The sequence below is a fragment of the Podarcis muralis genome, chromosome 2, assembly GCF_964188315.1.
Source record: "Podarcis muralis chromosome 2, rPodMur119.hap1.1, whole genome shotgun sequence".
NCBI lineage: Eukaryota > Metazoa > Chordata > Lepidosauria > Squamata > Lacertidae > Podarcis > Podarcis muralis.
Window position 1 is genome coordinate 108,549,276 of NC_135656.1, and position 17,666 is coordinate 108,566,941.

Below are 17,666 nucleotides of genomic sequence, written 5' to 3' on the forward strand. Positions count from 1 at the left end.
GAATGCCCCATTCCCTTGCTGGGATGTGACTTTCTGTCAAAGGTTCAAGCCCAAACTACCTTCACACCAAAAGGGGCAGAAATGAAATTACCCCAGGCTGCTACAGGGATTGTTACAGTAGAGGTCCCTAGAGAACAGGCCTGGAAAATGATGATGGCTTTGTCAAATAAGGACTCCCAAAGGGAAAAATCACAGATTCCTAAAAATCTGAGATCCCCACCTGGAGTATGGGCAGAGGACAACCCACCAGGCATGGCAAAGAACATAGCACTATTCATAATAAACCTAAAGCCAAGGGCAAAGCCAATAGCAACTCGGCAATACCCTATCCCAAGACAAGCAGCAGAGGGAATGCAGATGCACATAGACAAGTTTTTGCAATATGGACTTTTGGTAAAGTGCCAGTCCAGCTGGAATTCTCCACTTTTTCCAGTACGTAAGCCTAATTCTGATCAGTTTCGCCCAGTCCAAGATCTGAAAAGGATTAATAATTTAATACAGACTCTGCACCCCTTATAATCTCCTAGGATTGATTCCATCAGAGGCAACCGTGTTTACAGCATTGGACTTAAAAGATGCATTTTTCTGCTGCCGTGTTGCATCTCAGAGCCAGCCAATATTTGCATTTCAATGGGAGGATCCTTACAAGGGGACAAAAACCCAGTTAACGTGGACCAGGTTACCTCAGGGATTCAAGAATTCGCCAACACTTTTTGGAACAGCCCTAGCCCAGGATTTGTCTAAATTCCCTTCAGTACCTGGGAAAACGATTCTTCTTCAATTCCTGGATGATTTATTGCTTGGATGTGATAGCTATGAGACTTGTAAAAAGGCCACAGAGGATTTGCTTTATCTCCTTTGGGAGGCAGGATACAAGGAGTCTCGGAAAAAGGCTCAAATTTGCCAAGAGACAGTGAAATATTTGGGTTTTCACATTTCTCACCAGCAGAGGGCGTTGGGATCCGAAAGGAAGGAAGCCATATGTATCATTAAGGAACCCATAAGCCGCAGGCAATTGTGAGGTTTTTTTGGGGCAGCAAACTTTTCTGTATTTGGATCCCTGATTTTAGCACCCTAGCAAAGCCTCTTTATGAAAGCACAAAAGGCAGAGAGAATGCTCAGTTCGAGTGGCATGCAGAGCAAAGGAAAGCTTTCAATACGTTAAAGTCTAAACTGATGCAGGCACCAGCCTTGGCCTTGCCAAATCCGGATAAAGCCTTCCATCTTTACGTTCATGAGAGATCTGGAGTTGCAGCAGGGGTCTTGACTCAAGTATTGGGAAGTTGGAAAAGACCTGTAGCTTATTTGTCAGAACAGCTGGACGCAGTGGCAAAAGGATGGCCACCTTGTATGAGATCAGTAGCTGCAACAGCCTTATTGGTCAAAAAGGCATTTAAATTCACCTTTGGACAAGAAATTTATGTGAATGTGCCTCATGCTGTTTTAACATTAATGGAATACAAAGGAAGTTATTGGCTTTCCAACGAGCGCATGGCAAAATACCAAGGGCTTTTATGTGGTAACCCACAAGTACATTTGCAAGTCGTAAACACCCTGAACCCCGCTTCTTTGCTACCCCTTCCCAAGTCAGTGGACCATGAGCCTCATGATTGCATTCAAGTAATGGACGCAATTTACTCTAGCCGTCGATTTGCAGGATGAGCCTTTAAAAGACCCAGATGTGGAATATTTCACAGATGGAAGCAGCTTCATAAAGGAGGGGCAAAGGAGGGCTGGATATTCTGTGGTTACTCAAACTGACGTCATTGAAGCACGGCCTCTGCCAATTTCATCCTCAGCGCAGAAAGCAGAACTTGTGGCTTTAACCAGAGCTCTTCAGCTAGCAGCTGGCTGTAGCGTAAACATCTACACAGACTCAAAGTTTGCTTTTTTAACTTTACATGCCCACGGAGCCTTGTGGAGGGAAAGGGGGCTCATTGGGGCAGAAGGAAAAGCGCTGAAATATGGCCCGGAATTAGAAGCGCTTTTGGAAGCTGTATGGGCTCCAAGGAAGGTTGCGGTCATACATTGCCAAGGCCACAGTAAGGTAACCACAAAAACAGCAAAGGGAAATCAATTTGCAGATCTAGCTGCAAAACGGGCTGCTCTATTACCACTGCCACCTGCCTCTATAAATGCTTCTCTTTTTCCTACAGCGGTTGATGTAGAGCAAATAAAACCCATTTACACGGAGGCAGAAACAAAATGGGCCCTACAAGAAGGGGGGTACAGAATGCCAACAGGATGGATGGTTTATCCTACCAGACCAGCGAGTATTTGTCCCAGAAGCCTTAGGCAGGGACATAGTAAAACAATATCATGAGTCCACTCACTATGGGGCCACAGCATTGCAGGAAATCCTGAATAGGCAATTTTACATAACTAGGATATCCCAGCTGGCAGAAGCAGTATCACGTGCATGCCTTCTGTGTGCAAAAAAAAAAACCCAAGCAAGGACCTGTACCTCCACCAGGAATACAGCAAACAGGCTTAATGCCAATGGAGAATTTAATAGTGGATTTCACGGAAATGCCCAAGGCAAAAGGTTTTAAAGCACTTTTGGTCTTCACATGCTCTCTTACGGGCTGGCCTGAAATTTATCCCGCTAGAACAGAAAAGGCCCAGGAAGTCGTAAAACGCCTCCTAACAGAAATCATTCCAAGGTTTGGTCTACCAAGATGTATAGGCAGTAACAATGGTCCAGCTTTCGTTGCATCAATAGTGGATGGTGTATGCAAAGCCTTGCAAGTACAATGGAAACTACATGCGGCCTATAGACCTCAAAGCTCAGGAAAAACAGAAAGGATGAATCAGACTCTCAAAACACAGTTAGCAAAATTGTGCCAGGAAACTCATTGTAAATGGGTAGCCTTGCTGCCTATAGCTTTGTTTAGGATCAGATGTTCACCAACAAAGAGACTGAAACTTTCCCCGTTCAAACTTTTGTATGGGAGACCCCCTCCAATAACCACGGGAATTACAGCAGACTTAACTCAGGTGGGGGGGCAGATAACAGCAGAGCAAATCCAGGCTCTTTGTCGTATTACTCTTGATTGAAACAGGTGGTGTCTCGAACGCACTCCCATCAGCTTGGCCGATCCAGTCCATCCTTTCCACCTGGGAGACCAGGTTTGGGTGCAAGAGTGGAAAAGCGAACCACTGACGGCTCAGTGGAGAGGTCCCTACACAGTTCTGCTGGCCACGCCTACAGCGGTAAAGGTAGCGGAAGTAACCCCGTGGATTCATCATTCTCGTCTGAAGCGGTCTGAGGGACATTGGAACTGTGAGCTGAACCCGTCTGACCCTCTGAAGTTGAAGCTCACCAGGAACCCCTGCACCTAGCCCCTCCGGAAGCGGGCAGGAGCATGGGCAACGGGACTACAGGTCTGCTCTCACTGCACCTGGAAGCCAGTGAGTCTACGCACACCGGAAGTTTTGGGAGCTGCACCAGCGTATGGGAGGACCCCTACCAGTTAAAATATTAGTCAATCCCAGATTTCAGCCATACTTTGCATATAAACCCTTAGTACAAATAACAATAACAAGGGCAGATAAAAGGTGGGACATTCGTGATAAGTGGGTGGATTGGGTAACTGCATACAGTTGTTACATTCCTTTCTTTTTTGGGGAATTCTACATACCAGATTGGGCATGAGCAGGTCTAAGACATAGGTTCACATACAGGGGGAAGAGTATATGCCAGGGGAACCAAGGAGAGCCGTACGCAGCTTCTCCTACCCACCTCCCCAAGGGGCATTTCCCCACGCTGTACTGGTCACTGTAGCTTTTTTCCTCCACCGCCCACAGGTCCCTTCAAGGTAGCAGTTGCAGAGTGTATACGGGGTGAGTTGACCCCACCAGCTCGACCAGAACCCGGGGACCACTAATAAGTCCACTGGGTGCGGCCAAGCGGGAGGTTGTCTCGCCTAAAGGTATGTTCTGGTACCTGCTTCCTTATATAATTGTTGCAACTTCACTCCTTCTGGTCCTGATCATTCTATTCTGCGTATGTAAGAAGAATCACAGAAGTGACACCAACCCAGAGCCAGAACTGATAAGGTTCAACCCTGAAGGCCTACAGGGGGAAAATGAAAATGAAGCTTCTGTTCATCTTGATGTGCTTGTGGCTCCAGAGAGGCCCAATGGTAGTGGGTTATGCCTTTATAAAGCATGCTGAACACATGTTCCAAATATATGGGGAGAATGCTACCTTATATTATGAACACCCAAGGAAGGTAGCAGACATGTCCCTAATACCAGGATTAATCAAGGATCCTGATGTTGTTTTGGCAGGCCTGCTTTACAATCAGAGTGGCCTCTTTGCAGCCCCACCTTCTGAAATGAATGACATCCCCTACCGATACATCCGATACACCAGAACCACAAAAGGCCTATGTTTTTGTTGTCATTCCACTGGAGTATGGAATTCCAAATGGAAGTATTGGCCCCAAGTTAAGTACCACATTGACAAAGGATGGCTGGGAAACTATACCCAATGCACTGATAAATTTTGGCTTTGGGGTTCCCACAATGCCTCCTACCAGGGCAATACTACCTCTTCAGATTTGTACCCATACTTCCTCAGTATTCGGTTAATTTCACTGGACAAGGGTCCATTTGTTCTGGCCGGATGATTAAAGATCCTAACCTTTGGTTTCTATATGATGGATTGGCGACAAATTTCCACCCAGGAAATTTCTAGTGTGTCGGCGTGGGGGCATTTACCTTTCCGGTTGCGGTGGAGGTCAATCACCAGGTACCCCACCTTGGAAGCAGACGGAAAAGGGCAGCCCTAGGCGAACACTGTGAAGATGAAATTTTTCTGTCAAATTCTGTAGGGAGCGTTGGGGGAGGATTTATAGGATTCCTCTCAATGGGCATTTACCCAGGAATAGTTTCTGAGCAAAATAGAGAGGCGCTGTTTGCTCTTACATGCAGGCTGGAGAAAACTATCAATGCCACCACCCGTGTCTTGCGCTCCCTGCAGGCAGAGGTTGAGGATTTGAACCAATTGACGATGACCCATAGATTAATTTTGGACTACCTCCTTGCACGTTCGGGCGGTTTTTGTAAAATTTTCCCAAAGGGTCAATGTCAGGTTCAATTCCATGACCCTAACAAGACAATCGAAGACGAACTGCAAAACTGCAGTCTCTGGTAGCTGACAACACACCCACTCAGAATCCCTGGGAAAAGATGTGGTCGTGGATCCTAGGGGAGGGGTGGGTGCACAGCCTTCTGACTGCCTTAGCAATAGGAGGATTTATTTTTCTGTTGCTTCTTTCTGTAATCCTTGCTGTCTGTCCTTGCTTAGGGGAATGATAGCTCGCAATGTTAAGCATCTCACTGACCCTCAGATTCTGGCAACATACCGAGCTTTGCCCCCAGTGCCAGAGGAGCCAGAGGAAGACGATGGTTACGAGGGAATGCATAGGGAACCAGTTCCAGTGCAGGAACAGGCCCCCTTGCAGGAAACAGTGGTTTATTCTGATGTCCAGAGTGGTGTTCAAGCTCAGGAGTCAGATGAATCTTCTTTCTGAGCTTGAAAAGGGGGGAATGAGGCAAGGCCATATAATCAGTTATCAGTAATCAATATATTCATATATGCTCACACATAATCAAGGCTTACAGTATTTTATAATCCATTTTGAATCAAAGGGAAGCTGTGCCTTAGCTAACTGCATACTGCTGAAACAGCAAAATTAGGAGCCAACCTTTCCCCTACAAACATCCGTGTACCCTGGACGAGGGGAAGATGTGAATCAGAGATTCTGGTACAAAATCCCCTCAGATACAGGCTAAATTAATCCACAGAACAGGAAGAGAAAACCACAAAATCTCCAAACTCCCTGTCCTGTCATAACTAGGCGAGAGGTTAGACAGAGCGTCAGTGCAAGCAGCGGAAGCAGAACTAGAACTCCGTGCTTGACCAGTGCTTGACCAGGAGCTGGTAACATGGCAAGAAGCTTGCTGATTGGCTAATTTTCGCTGGCAATATCGTGACTGCCTCATGGTTGTCTCATGATCTATGATTTGCTGTGATCTGCTCAGGTATAAAGACCTCTGGATTTCTGTCAATCGGGGTCCCAGTTCCTTTTGGAAGAGATTCCAAACTGGGTCCTTATTGCCTGGCAATAAACTTCACCTTCTTATTCTCCATTGCTGAGTCTGTCTGATCCTTATTTAACACCAAGCGAGTACCTGCTTATGTTCACGTGCTTCATTATTTATAAAAATACTTGGTTAGCAAGGGGGTACAGAAATAATAATAAAAAAGCGACAATAAAAGCATTATCAGCATTTAAAAAGAAATGCTAGTGGATGTTCTTCTGCAAGCTGTTCTCCATCCAGTATTTCCCAGCTTCTGCCTTCTGAACTATGTTCCTCTGCAAACCACTGGTCCAAATCTATACAGTCCTCCTGCTCCTGGGAAGATTCAGGGGGAGGCTCCTACGAATGCACCTCAGTGCAGCTCTCCTCAGCTGGGTCCCTAGTTAGGTTTTGGTTTAGGGGAGAAAGCATGGGCCTGGCCCTTGGGTTGGGGCGAGGGGGGAAGGGAAGCGAAGTACAGTGGTACCTCAGATTATATACGCTTCAGGTTACATACGCCTCAGGTTACAGATTCCGCTAACCCAGAAATAGTACCTTGGGTTAAGAACTTTACTTCAGGATGAGAACAGGCGGCGCAGCAGCAGTGGGAGGCCCATTAGCTAAAGTGGTGTTTCAGGTTAAGAACAGTTTCAGTTTAAGAACGGACCTCTGGAATGAATTAAGTACTTAACCCAAGGTACCACTGTAGAGGGGATGTTTCTTTTTCCTTGCAAGGCTAGTTCTTGTTTCTCCTGAGTGCGCGCCTGTAATCAGCAAGTGTGCTTTTAACTGGAGTGCATCCCTTTGTCTTGGAGTGCAAAATGATTCAGGAGGCCTGTGGCGTTTGCCTCCTAGGATGGGTCATAAGGAAAGGGTTAAAAGGGGTGTGATGTGATTGGCCAGTGAGAATGCAAGGGGGGAGTAAAAGTTAGAGTGGGAGGTTTTGAAAGTCAGTTGAGGTTTGGGAACTGGAGAAGGAAGAGGGAGGAATAGGCAGTGGGTTGGTTGAGTTGTATTGTGAGAAAGAGAGAGGAATTGTTAGGTTGAGTCAGATAGATAGTTGGAATAATCAGTTTGGAGTTGTTAGGAACTAAGATTAAGAAACTGACAAGAGAAAAATAAACTGAAGCCATACGCTTATTCCTGCATTTAAAAATAAACTTGATTATTTGTTAATGTTAACAACTGTCTGGACTCCGTGTGTCCCCATGAGAAGTGGGGTGGTGGCAGCAAAGAAAGCAATCACAGTGGTGGCACAGGGTCAATAGACCGTCAAACGTCTGGGGGCCCTGTGTGATCGCCACAAGGCCTTAGAGCGAAGCACGTGTATCTCATATATGCCTTGAGAGCAATGGTGGAGGGATGGTCGGGGTGCTTAAAAGGAGGCTGTTGTTTCGTTGGGGGGGGGGGAGAGTCTCAGCGATGTCAAAAAGGAAGAGCCAACCGCGCCTACAGGATACATGTGCTTGCTACTCTGATTTGGAAGATGGGCAGTCGAAGTGGCACATGCTTGTGCTAAAAGCAGATCTAATGAAGATTAAGTTAATGGCAACCTTTTAAAAAAAATAATATTCTTTATTGATTAAAAAAAATGCATGTCTGTACAAACATTATGTACAATCTCTTAACAGGTAGGGGAAAAAAGCAAATAATATAAAATATTTAACTTTACAAAACATAATGTTCTCAATCCATGATTTGCTTTTATAATGTATAAAAATGTCTATTTCCTGGCCCACTTCCCATCACTGTGGGGGGAGCATGGGGCAAGGGATAAGAATGCAGGGTCGGCCTGACATCCATCAGTTCTCTGGCTCTGACAGCGGCCATTCAGGCATTTCTGCAAAACTCACAATCAGGACATGAAGGCGAGAGCCACCCTCTCTTTGTGAGGAAATCCCGTATACAAATAGCCAATTCAATTTCCTAGCTGCCAGCCTTTATGTGGCCAAAATGGAACCCTTCTTCCAAGGAAGAGAGGGAGGTACCAGTAGCCTTGAGGCAGCTCCACTGGTTACGTATGTCCAATAAATTTTTAGGTGGCTGATATTAGGTATATATGCACCCAATGATGGGAAATCGGAATTTTTTAAGAAGCTGCATGAGATTATGCTGGACTATTTGGATTACTCCAACATCATTATGATGGGAGATATGAATGGGGTGGTATCTACAAATATGGATAAGTCACAAAACCAAAATTTGACAAAAGATGGCAGACTGCCTAAAACTTTTTTTGAACTAACTGACAATGTGGACTTGATTGACATATGGAGGACAAAGAACCCCTTAGGTAAAGAAGGAACTTTCTTCTCTGAGGCCCACCTGTCATGGACAAGGATCGACCAAATTTGTACAACTAGAGGGCTGGCACCTAAGACTAGAAAAGTGGAAATCTGCCCAAAAACTTGCTCCGACCATAATGCCCTGAAAGTGGAATTGAGACTTACTCCAACCGGTTCCTTCAGATGGAAGATGAATGACACCTTACTAAGAGATCAGGAGGTGGTGAAGAAGGCCCAAAAAACTTTAAGAGACTATTTTGAAATAAACTTGAATACTACGGTAGAAAAAAGAATGATCTGGGACGCTAGTAAAGCAGTTATGAGAGGGTTTCTGATACAACAAAATACGATCAAGAAAAAACTCTGGAATGGGAAAAAGGAGAAGATCTTGGAGAAAATAAGAGAAGGAGAGAAAAAATTGAGAACCAACCCAAAATCGAAGGAGGTGCTGAGAGAAATTAAATTCCATCAAGCACAATACTCGAAATTGATAAACCAAGAGGTTGAATGGAAAATTAAACAAATGAAGCAAAGATCGTTCGAATCAGCAAATAAATGTGGAAAACTGCTGGCATGGCAGTTGAAAAAGAGACAAAAATTGAATACAGTTACAAATCTAGAGATTGAAGGGAGAATTGTTCAGAAACCAGATGAAATTAGAAAGTGCTTCCAGAGATACTTTAAAGAACTTTATGCACAGGGGCCACAAAAAGAGTTTGAGATGGACCAATTTTTAAAAACCAATGGATTACCAAAAGTTACCCAGGAAAATAGAACAATCCTGAACTCCAAAATAACGCAACAGGAAATTGAAGGTGCCATTCAGAACATGCAACTAGGCAAGTCTCCAGGCCCCGATGGACTTACCTCCAAATACTACAAGACTTTGAAAGACTATTTGATACAACCTTTGATGGAGGTATGTAACCAGATAATGGAGGGGAAGAAGGCACCGGAGTCGTGGAAAGAAGCTTTCATCACATTGATTCCTAAAGTGGAAACTGAAAAGACTCAACTTAAGAACTACCGTCCCATCTCACTCCTAAATGTTGATTACAAAATTTTTGCAGATATTTTAGCGGGCAGACTTAAAAAAGTTTTGAATGAGGTAATTCACAAGGACCAGGCCGGCTTTCTCCCTGGCAGACATTTGTTTGATAACACTAGGAACATTATTGATATTTTGGAACTTTTACAGACAAATATCAACACGAGAGCAGCGTTAATCTTTATTGATGCGGAGAAGGCCTTTGACAACATTTCTTGGATGTTTATGAAGAAAAATTTGGAAGGGATGGGAGTGGGACGGGGGTTTGAAAATGGCATAGAAGCAATTTATTCAGAGCAATAAGCCAAATTGATAGTGAACAATGTGGTGACAGAAGAGTTTAAAATTGAAAAAGGGACACGACAGGGGTGCCCATTATCCCCTCTTTTGTTTATTTCAGTCCTGGAGGTGTTTTTGAACATGATTAGGGAGGACCGGTTGGTACAAGGAATACAGGTCGGAGTGAAACAATATAAACTGAAAGCATTTGCAGATGATTTGGTTTTAACATTACAGGAGCCAGTATCTAGTACAAAAAGAGTTTTAGAACTGATCTATGAATTTGGCCGGGTGGCGGGATTCAAGTTGAATAAGCAAAAAACCAAGGTTTTGGCCAAAAACTTGACACCTACAGAAACAGATGGGTTCCAGAGAGAAACAGAACTAAACGTGGTTAAAAAAGTGAGATACCTAGGGGTTCATTTGACTGCTAAAAATTTGAACTTATTTAAAGACAATTATGAGAAATGTTGGTCGGAAATTAAGAAAGATTTAGAAATTTGGTCAAGATTGAAACTTTCCTTGTTGGGTAGAATTGCAGCTATAAAAATGAATGTATTGCCAAAAATGTTATTTTTGTTCCAGACCCTACAGATCGTGGACAGAGTGGAATGCTTTGGAAAGTGGCAGAAGGATATATCTAAGTTTGTCTGGCAGGGCAAAAAGCCCCGAATAAAGTTTAAAATATTAACTGACTCAAAAGAAAGAGGAGGGTTTGCCCTGCCGGACTTGAGGTTGTATTATGAATCTGCAGCCTTCTGCTGGTTGAAGGATTGGTTTTTGTTGGAGAACACTGATGTCCTGGATCTGGAAGGGTTTGATAATGCTTTTGGGTGGCATGCATATTTGTGGTACGACAAGGTTAAAGTTCACAAACTATTTAAAAACCATATTGTCAGAAGAGCAATTTTTGCGGTCTGGTTGAAATATAAAGACTTATTGGAGGGCAAGACCCCGAGGTGGCTATCACCGGTAGAGGCCAAGGCGAGGAAAAGACCCAACATGGAGGCCTACTGGCCGAAATATTGGGAAATAATTGAAAAAACTGGAGACAAATGGAGACTCCAGAGCCAAGACAAGTTAAATAACAAGGTGCGGGACTGGTTACATTATGCTCAAATTCAAGAGGTGTTTAAAATGGATAAAAAAGTTGGTTTCCAAGAGGAAAAATCGAAATTAGAGACAGAATTGTTAGAATCAAAAACTAAGACACTATCGAAAATGTATAACTTGCTGCTTAAGTGGAATACACAGGATGAGACAGTCAAATCTGCCATGATAAAATGGGCACAGGATGTCGGACATAACATTATGTTTGAGGACTGGGAAAGGTTATGGAACACCGGAATGAAGTTTACGGCATGTAATGCCTTGAAAGAAAATATTATGAAAATGATATACCGGTGGTACATGACCCCAGTCAAGTTAGCCAAAATATACCACCTGTCTGATAATAAATGCTGGAAATGCAAGGAGGCAGAAGGGACTTTCTTTCACCTCTGGTGGACCTGCCCGAAAGTGAAGGCCTACTGGGAAATGATCCATAATGAGTTAAAAAAGGTATTTAGGTATACCTTTCCTAAGAAACCAGAGGCCTTCCTGTTGGGCATGGTGGACCGGAAGGTGTTAAAAAAGGACAGAACTTTGTTTATGTATGCTACCACAGCAGCAAGAATTCTTTTTGCAAAGTATTGGAAGACTCAAGATCTACCTACGCTGGAGGAGTGGCAGACGCAGTTGATGGACTACATGGAATTGGCGGAAATGACTGGCAGAATCCGAGATCTGGGTGAAGAAACAATGGAAGAGGACTGGAAAAAATTCATGGACTATTTGCAAAAATATTATAAGTTGTATGAATGTTAAGAAATACGCATGATTAGGAAATTTTTGCTCCAGCAACTTGATTAGGTAAACCGAAAATTAAGACAAGGAAAATGAGGTGGTACTATGAATTAACTTTATTATGTTAACTCTAAATGTACAAAGTTTGAGATATGAGATTGTGAATTTGGAAACATAATAACTGAAAGTTACAGTAAGTTAAGAAACAAGGTAACAAATTGCTGAAACTTTTATTGCAAAGAACGCAGGGTTTGGAGGTGTGGGGAAGTCCATTTGGAACATTGGAATAACTATTGAAAACTAGATTGAAATAACCCTTTTTTTTCTTTTTTCTGTTTTCTCTTTTTTTAATATTCATTCTGTATTTGTTTCTTGTAATCTCTTATCGTCATTTAGTGCTTATGAACTTAAGAAAAGAAACTCAATAAAAAATATTAAAAAAAAAACAATAAATTTTTAGGTGGGGGGAAAAGATAGCCAAAGCCACGCAATGAGAACTGCACATGCTCAGTGGGTACAGAAAACTGGGGGTGGGGGTGGGGCGCTGGTGGACAGCAGGAATAGAAAACTGGAGAGGGATGGATAGCAGTGGAGTGTGCTGGAAAAGGGAAATGTTTTGGATCAGAAGCACTCAGTGCCTCAGCATTTTCTTCCATGTCTTTACTGGACAGGCTGCTCTGGTGCACTGGAGATAGAGAGAGTACCTTGCCTTCAACTTCTTCTCAATGCCAGCATCCACCTCCCATCATCCACAGCCATAGATGATGATTGCTGAGCCTGATGGGGGTTGTAATTCAGCAACATCTGGAGGGCCAGAGGTTCCCACACTTACTTGCAGGATCCGGCCTAAGACCAAGATCATCAGAGTTGGGTCCTTGTTGGCTAAGAGCGCCGGGGATGAAGGGAGTTGCAATCCAACAACATCTAGGGACCCAAGATTGAATGACACCGGCTTGTAGGATATATTGCTGCCTAGGCTAAGCAGTCCTGGGTCTTGGGAGGAGGCCACACGTATACAGTGGTGCCTCGCAAGACGAAATTAATCCGTTCTGTGAGGCTCTTCGTATAGCGGTTTTTTCGTCTTGCGAAGCAAGCCCATTGACAGCTTAGCGGATTAGCGCTATTAGCGGTTTAGCAGCTTTTAGCGGATCAGGTGATAAGCGGCTTATCAGCGGATCAGGTGATAAGCGGCTTAGCGGCTTAAGAAAAGGGGGAAAAAGGGGGGGAAACCCGCAGGAACTCGCAAGACATTTCGTCTTGCGAAGCAAGCCCATAGGGAAATTCGTTTTGCGAAGTGCCTCCAAAATGGAAAACCCTTTCGTCTAGCGGGTTTTCCGTCTTGCGAGGCGTTTGTCTTGCGGGGCACCACTGTACCACCTTGAGTTTCGTGATGGAAGAAGGGAAGGATATGGCAGCAGGAAACTAGAATGTTTCTTAAATAAATCAAGGCCCATGGTTGCTTTTTGCTGAGCCCTGCTATATAGGCCCGCAGGACTCTGCCTCATGTTGGATTTTGGGCAGAGGGGAGATGTGTTGCCAGGATACTTTTTTCATCCTGCTTGCATTCTTTCTGTATAAAGAATGTAAATCATTTTAACTGATTTTAATAGCGCTCTGATATTGCTTTTAACTGCCGAGGGTGGGGCTTTATAGTGAAGGGTGGCAACAAAATAATAATCTGAATACAGTGCTCTGCATTGGGATGCAAAAGGGGCAAGCTAGGATGAGTTTCGTTTGCCTAACTGGGCTCCGAAAATTGTTTCCTATGGTAATGACACACGGCATGAACCTCACAGAAGTGAGTGAAAAGCAAAATGAAACCTATTCAGTTAGCTAACCTTGACCATAGCAGAAATGCATTTTCCCACCTTCCCTTGAAACAGCCTTGCCCTACAACGCTGTGTCACAAGCTGTCCATGGCAACGATCCCAAATCTCTGAAGGCAGGCAGTGGGGAAGAGTACTGTGTTGCCCTGTGAGGAACGCGAAACGTCACTGGAGGCTGCCATTGTGGGCTCCATTGTGTTCACTGTCACCTCCTGATTGCTTGCCTTCTCCACATCCACACCACATTTAAATCACTCTAGTACCACTTCAGTCAGTCATGGATTCCCCCAAAGCATTCTGGGAGCTGTAGTGAGTCTGGCTGGCTGCTGCTGTTGCTGCTGCTGCTTGTCACTGTTCACTGTTTCTGTGTGTCTGTGAGGAGAATACAGGACACTGCAAAAGACACAGGGTGCAATAAACCAGACAGAGAGTGATCCCTCCCTATACATGTAAATAGAGAGACTTCTGTTCAGGAGATTTCTGTATAAAGAACTCTTTATATAGGGGAAAATGGGGACTAAGTGAGGTTGGAGTGGAACCATGTTTGCATAAATATGACAATGAAAAATATGCTCTCCATTGTTAAATTTTTATTAAAATAATTCATTCAGTTACCCAGAAGAGTAATTAGGCTTTTTTCTGCTGTAAGCTACTTCATACATTGTAAGAAGTGGGTCAGGAAATCCTTGATCCCGCTCCTTAAAATACCGAATGGGATTCCTAAATAAATATGCATAGGCCCAGGCTGCACAAAAACTGTTATTTTGTACTGCAGCCCACATCTCAGAATTACAGATAGGCACCATAATGAGATTTCTGTAACTACTCCATACAGGGCATGTTATAAGGTGATAGTAAACCTGCTGAATACATGTTATCTATGTGCTTTGTGGAGTATGTTTGGGGGCTTAGAGGAAATTTCCTCAACTACAACCCAAAATGTCTTATTTACCTACCACATATTGTCTGCCTCTTAGGTGCAAAACAAGGAGGCAGTCTAATACCTAGACTGGCCCTTTGCAGGATCAGATTCCATGGCTTTCCAATGAAGCTGCACTGAAGAATGTTAATGGATGAGAGAGACTGTTGTTTTTTAAAATGTTTTTACTAAATTCTTGGGTACACCCAGAGTCCCTGTTTTCAAGTTACAGAATCCTTCAAACAAGTCCTATTCAGAGTGAGACAGTACTGTTCTGGGCAATATGGAGTTGGGGGGGGGAGAATAGTGGGAATAGAGAGGGAAGGAAAGCGGGAAAGAAATAAACATTTCATTCATTTCTATAGTATGTGAGTTTTTGCATCAGCGTCAGGTAAACAGGTATTTTATTTTTATTGGCAGTGGGCGAGACCAGAGGGCTCAGGAAGGTGGTTGGTTACAGGATATTCGTCAAAGCAACGTCCAATCTCTGTGGTGTTTCAGAGTGACCCGCAATGCGAGGGAGCCATTGCCTGCTGCAGTCAACATGTGGCGACCATGTGTGTCTAAAATCCCAGGAGGCAGAGACCCAAATCTGGACCGAGACAAGGGGATGGCAGAACTCTAGCTAGGGATTGACCTGTGGGAATGTTTAGAAAGGCAGGAAAGGATATATTATTTGATGATATCTTTACTAACTTGCGTTAACAAGTTCTCTATCTTAGCATAATTCAAACATTCTCCTTTTCAAATTTGCACAGCGGTAAGCTCGTTGCAGGCTCATGTGAGCCTCACTATTTAAGAGTCCTGGTAAGATCCCTTGTTATCCCTCTTTAAAAGTGTAGAGACGACAATCTTATTAAAATCAATATACAGGTAGTTTACTCATTTTCATTCAGTTCACAATTAGATTCCTGAAGGCAGGCTTATGTTACAAAAGTATATCTATATCTATATATAAACTATCATATAAAGGAGTTCGTCCCAAGTGATTGTGACTGAGCAGTTACTTCTCCTAACACATAGAGAGAGAGAAATGGAGAAGAAAGAATGACGTACATGGAGGAGGCAGAGATCTAAATCTAGACTGAGACAAGGGGATGGCGGATCTCCAGCTAGGGATTAACTCCAGCTCATTCTGCCCCCTGACTAGAAAAATCATGTCCCCCACAAAAAAAGCCCACCCTGAGATTCCTTCCTCTTTCACTCTCCAATTTTACAAAGGCAAATTCCTATTATGCAGCCCTGTATGGAGAAGCTTTTAATGCCGATGTTTCATTGGTTTTAAAAAAATATTCTGTTGGGAACTGCCCTAGTGGCTGGGGAAACCCAGCCATTTGAGCGGGTACAAATAATGTTGTTATATTATTATTATGCTTAATTGAATAAGGTTTCAAGGAAGCCGCCGGAGGGGAGAGATGTTCTTGGGCTCCTTGCAGGCTTGGCCACCATGAGGAGACAGTGCTGGGATTCCTGCATTGCAGGGGGTTGGACTAGATGACTCTCAGGGTCCCCTTCCATCTCTATGATTCTAACAGGGACTAGATGGGCTTGATCAAACTACAGGGGTCTTCATGTGATCTGTCTGTGCATGCAGACGAATGTTTCTCTCTCTCTCTCTCTCTCTCTCTCTGTGTGTGTGTGTGTGTGTGTGTGTGAGAGAGAGAGAGAGAGAGAGAGAGAGAGAGAGAGAGAGAACCTTCAGGGAGAGGCCCCTGTCTCTTATTTGCAACTAAGATGAATCAGCTGCAATATTCCCACACTTGACCCACCGCTTCCGTGCCTGCTCTCTCTCCACCCCCAACTCCAATTCCATGGTCAAAACAAAAAAAATTCCTTCCAGTAGCACCTTAAAGACCAACTAAGTTAGTTCTTGGTATGAGCTTTCGTGTGCATGCACACTTCTTCAGATACACTGAAACAGAAGTTGCCAGATCCTTCTATATAGTGAGAAGGTGGGGAGGGGTATTACTCAGAGGGGGGTGGGAATGGGTGATTGGCAGATAGCTGTGATGAGTCTGTTGACGACCCTTAACGACTGCAGTAGGTCTTACAGGAAAAAGCAAGGGGTGAGAAGGTGAAAAACAGCTTTGTCATGTATAGTGAGATAAGAATCCAATGTCTCTGTTCAGGCCAGGTGTCTCCATGGTTTTAAGTTTGGTAATGATTTGCAATTCAGCAGCTTCTCTTTCCAGTCTATTTCTGAAATTCCTTTGTAGTAAAACAGCTACTTTGAGATCTTGTATAGAATGTCCTGGGAGATTGAAGTGTTCTCCTACTGGTTTCTATGTCTTGTGATTCTTGATGTCAGATTTATGTCCGTTTATTCTTTGGCGTAAGGTTTGGCCTGTTTGTCCAATATAGAGAGCTGAAGGACACTGTTGGCATTTGATGGCATACACAATGTTAGACGATGAGCAATTAAATAGTCCCGAGATGGTATGTGTGATGTTGTTGGGGCCAGTAATGGTGTTGTCCGGGTGTATGTGGCAGCAAAGTTGGCATCTGGGTTTATTGCAGGCTCTGGTGCCAGTGTCCGTGTTAAGTCTGGTTGTAGTATTATTGTGGGTTAGGAGTTGTTTAAGATTGGGTGGCTGTCTGTAGGCAATGAAAGGTCTTCCTCCCAGAGCTTGAGAAAGAGAACTGTCATTGTCCAGGAGAGGTTGTAGATCTCTGATGATGCGTTGTACTGTTTTAACTTGGGAGCTGTATGTGATGACTAGAGAAGTTCTGTTATTTTCTTTTTTGGGTCTGTCTTGCAGCAAGTTCTCTCTGGGTATCAGTCTGGCTCTGTTGATCTGTTGTCTAACTTCATCTCCTGGGTATTTTAGTTCTAAAAAGGTTTGCTGTAGATCTCTTAGGTGAGAGTCTCTGTCTGTAGAATTGGAACAGATACGGCTGTAACGTAGTGCCTGGCTATAAACAATGGACTGTTTACCCCTCCCCACCTTCTCACTATATAGAAGGATCTGGCAACTTCTGTTTCAGTGTATCTGAAGAAGTGTGCATGCACACGAAAGCTCATACCAAGAACTAACTTAGTTGGTCTTTAAGGTGCTACTGGAAGGATTTTGTTTTGTTTTGACTATGGCAGACCAACACGGCTACCCATCTGTAACTCCAATTCCATGGGTATTGCATTGCACACCCACACCCCCAAAGCTTGCTGCACCCCGAGGCGCTTTGCACTCACCTTATTCCTTGCAAGACAAGTGCAGAGGGGGCGGGTCAGCTGTTCAGCTTAAGCCCCACGCCGTTTCCCAAGTCAGTATCGAGCAGCAGCACCCTCCCCTCTAGCAGCTTGCACTCTCTGCCTTTAACCCTTAAGGCAACGAGCATCTGTTCCCTATACTCAAAGCCCAGGTTCCCTCCCTTCC

At 43.9% G+C, this 17,666-nt stretch overlaps 2 protein-coding genes and 1 long non-coding RNA gene across 5 annotated transcripts in view; 2 read left to right on the forward strand and 1 right to left on the reverse strand.

Moving 5' to 3' along the window:
- LOC114589659 (uncharacterized) overlaps positions 1-17,666 on the forward strand; it is a 121,248-nt gene that overhangs the window by 83,121 nt on the left and 20,461 nt on the right. The gene's annotated exons all lie outside the window — the stretch shown is intronic.
- The window catches only part of LOC114589836 (uncharacterized), a 246,617-nt gene that overhangs the window by 50,306 nt on the left and 178,645 nt on the right, over positions 1-17,666 (forward strand). The gene's annotated exons all lie outside the window — the stretch shown is intronic.
- LOC114590108 (uncharacterized) lies at positions 14,680-17,622 on the reverse strand. The gene is made up of 2 exons (XR_003704941.2): positions 17,483-17,622; positions 14,680-14,929 (listed from the first exon to the last, which is right to left on the reverse strand). It is a non-coding gene; the product is annotated as an uncharacterized LOC114590108 (long non-coding RNA).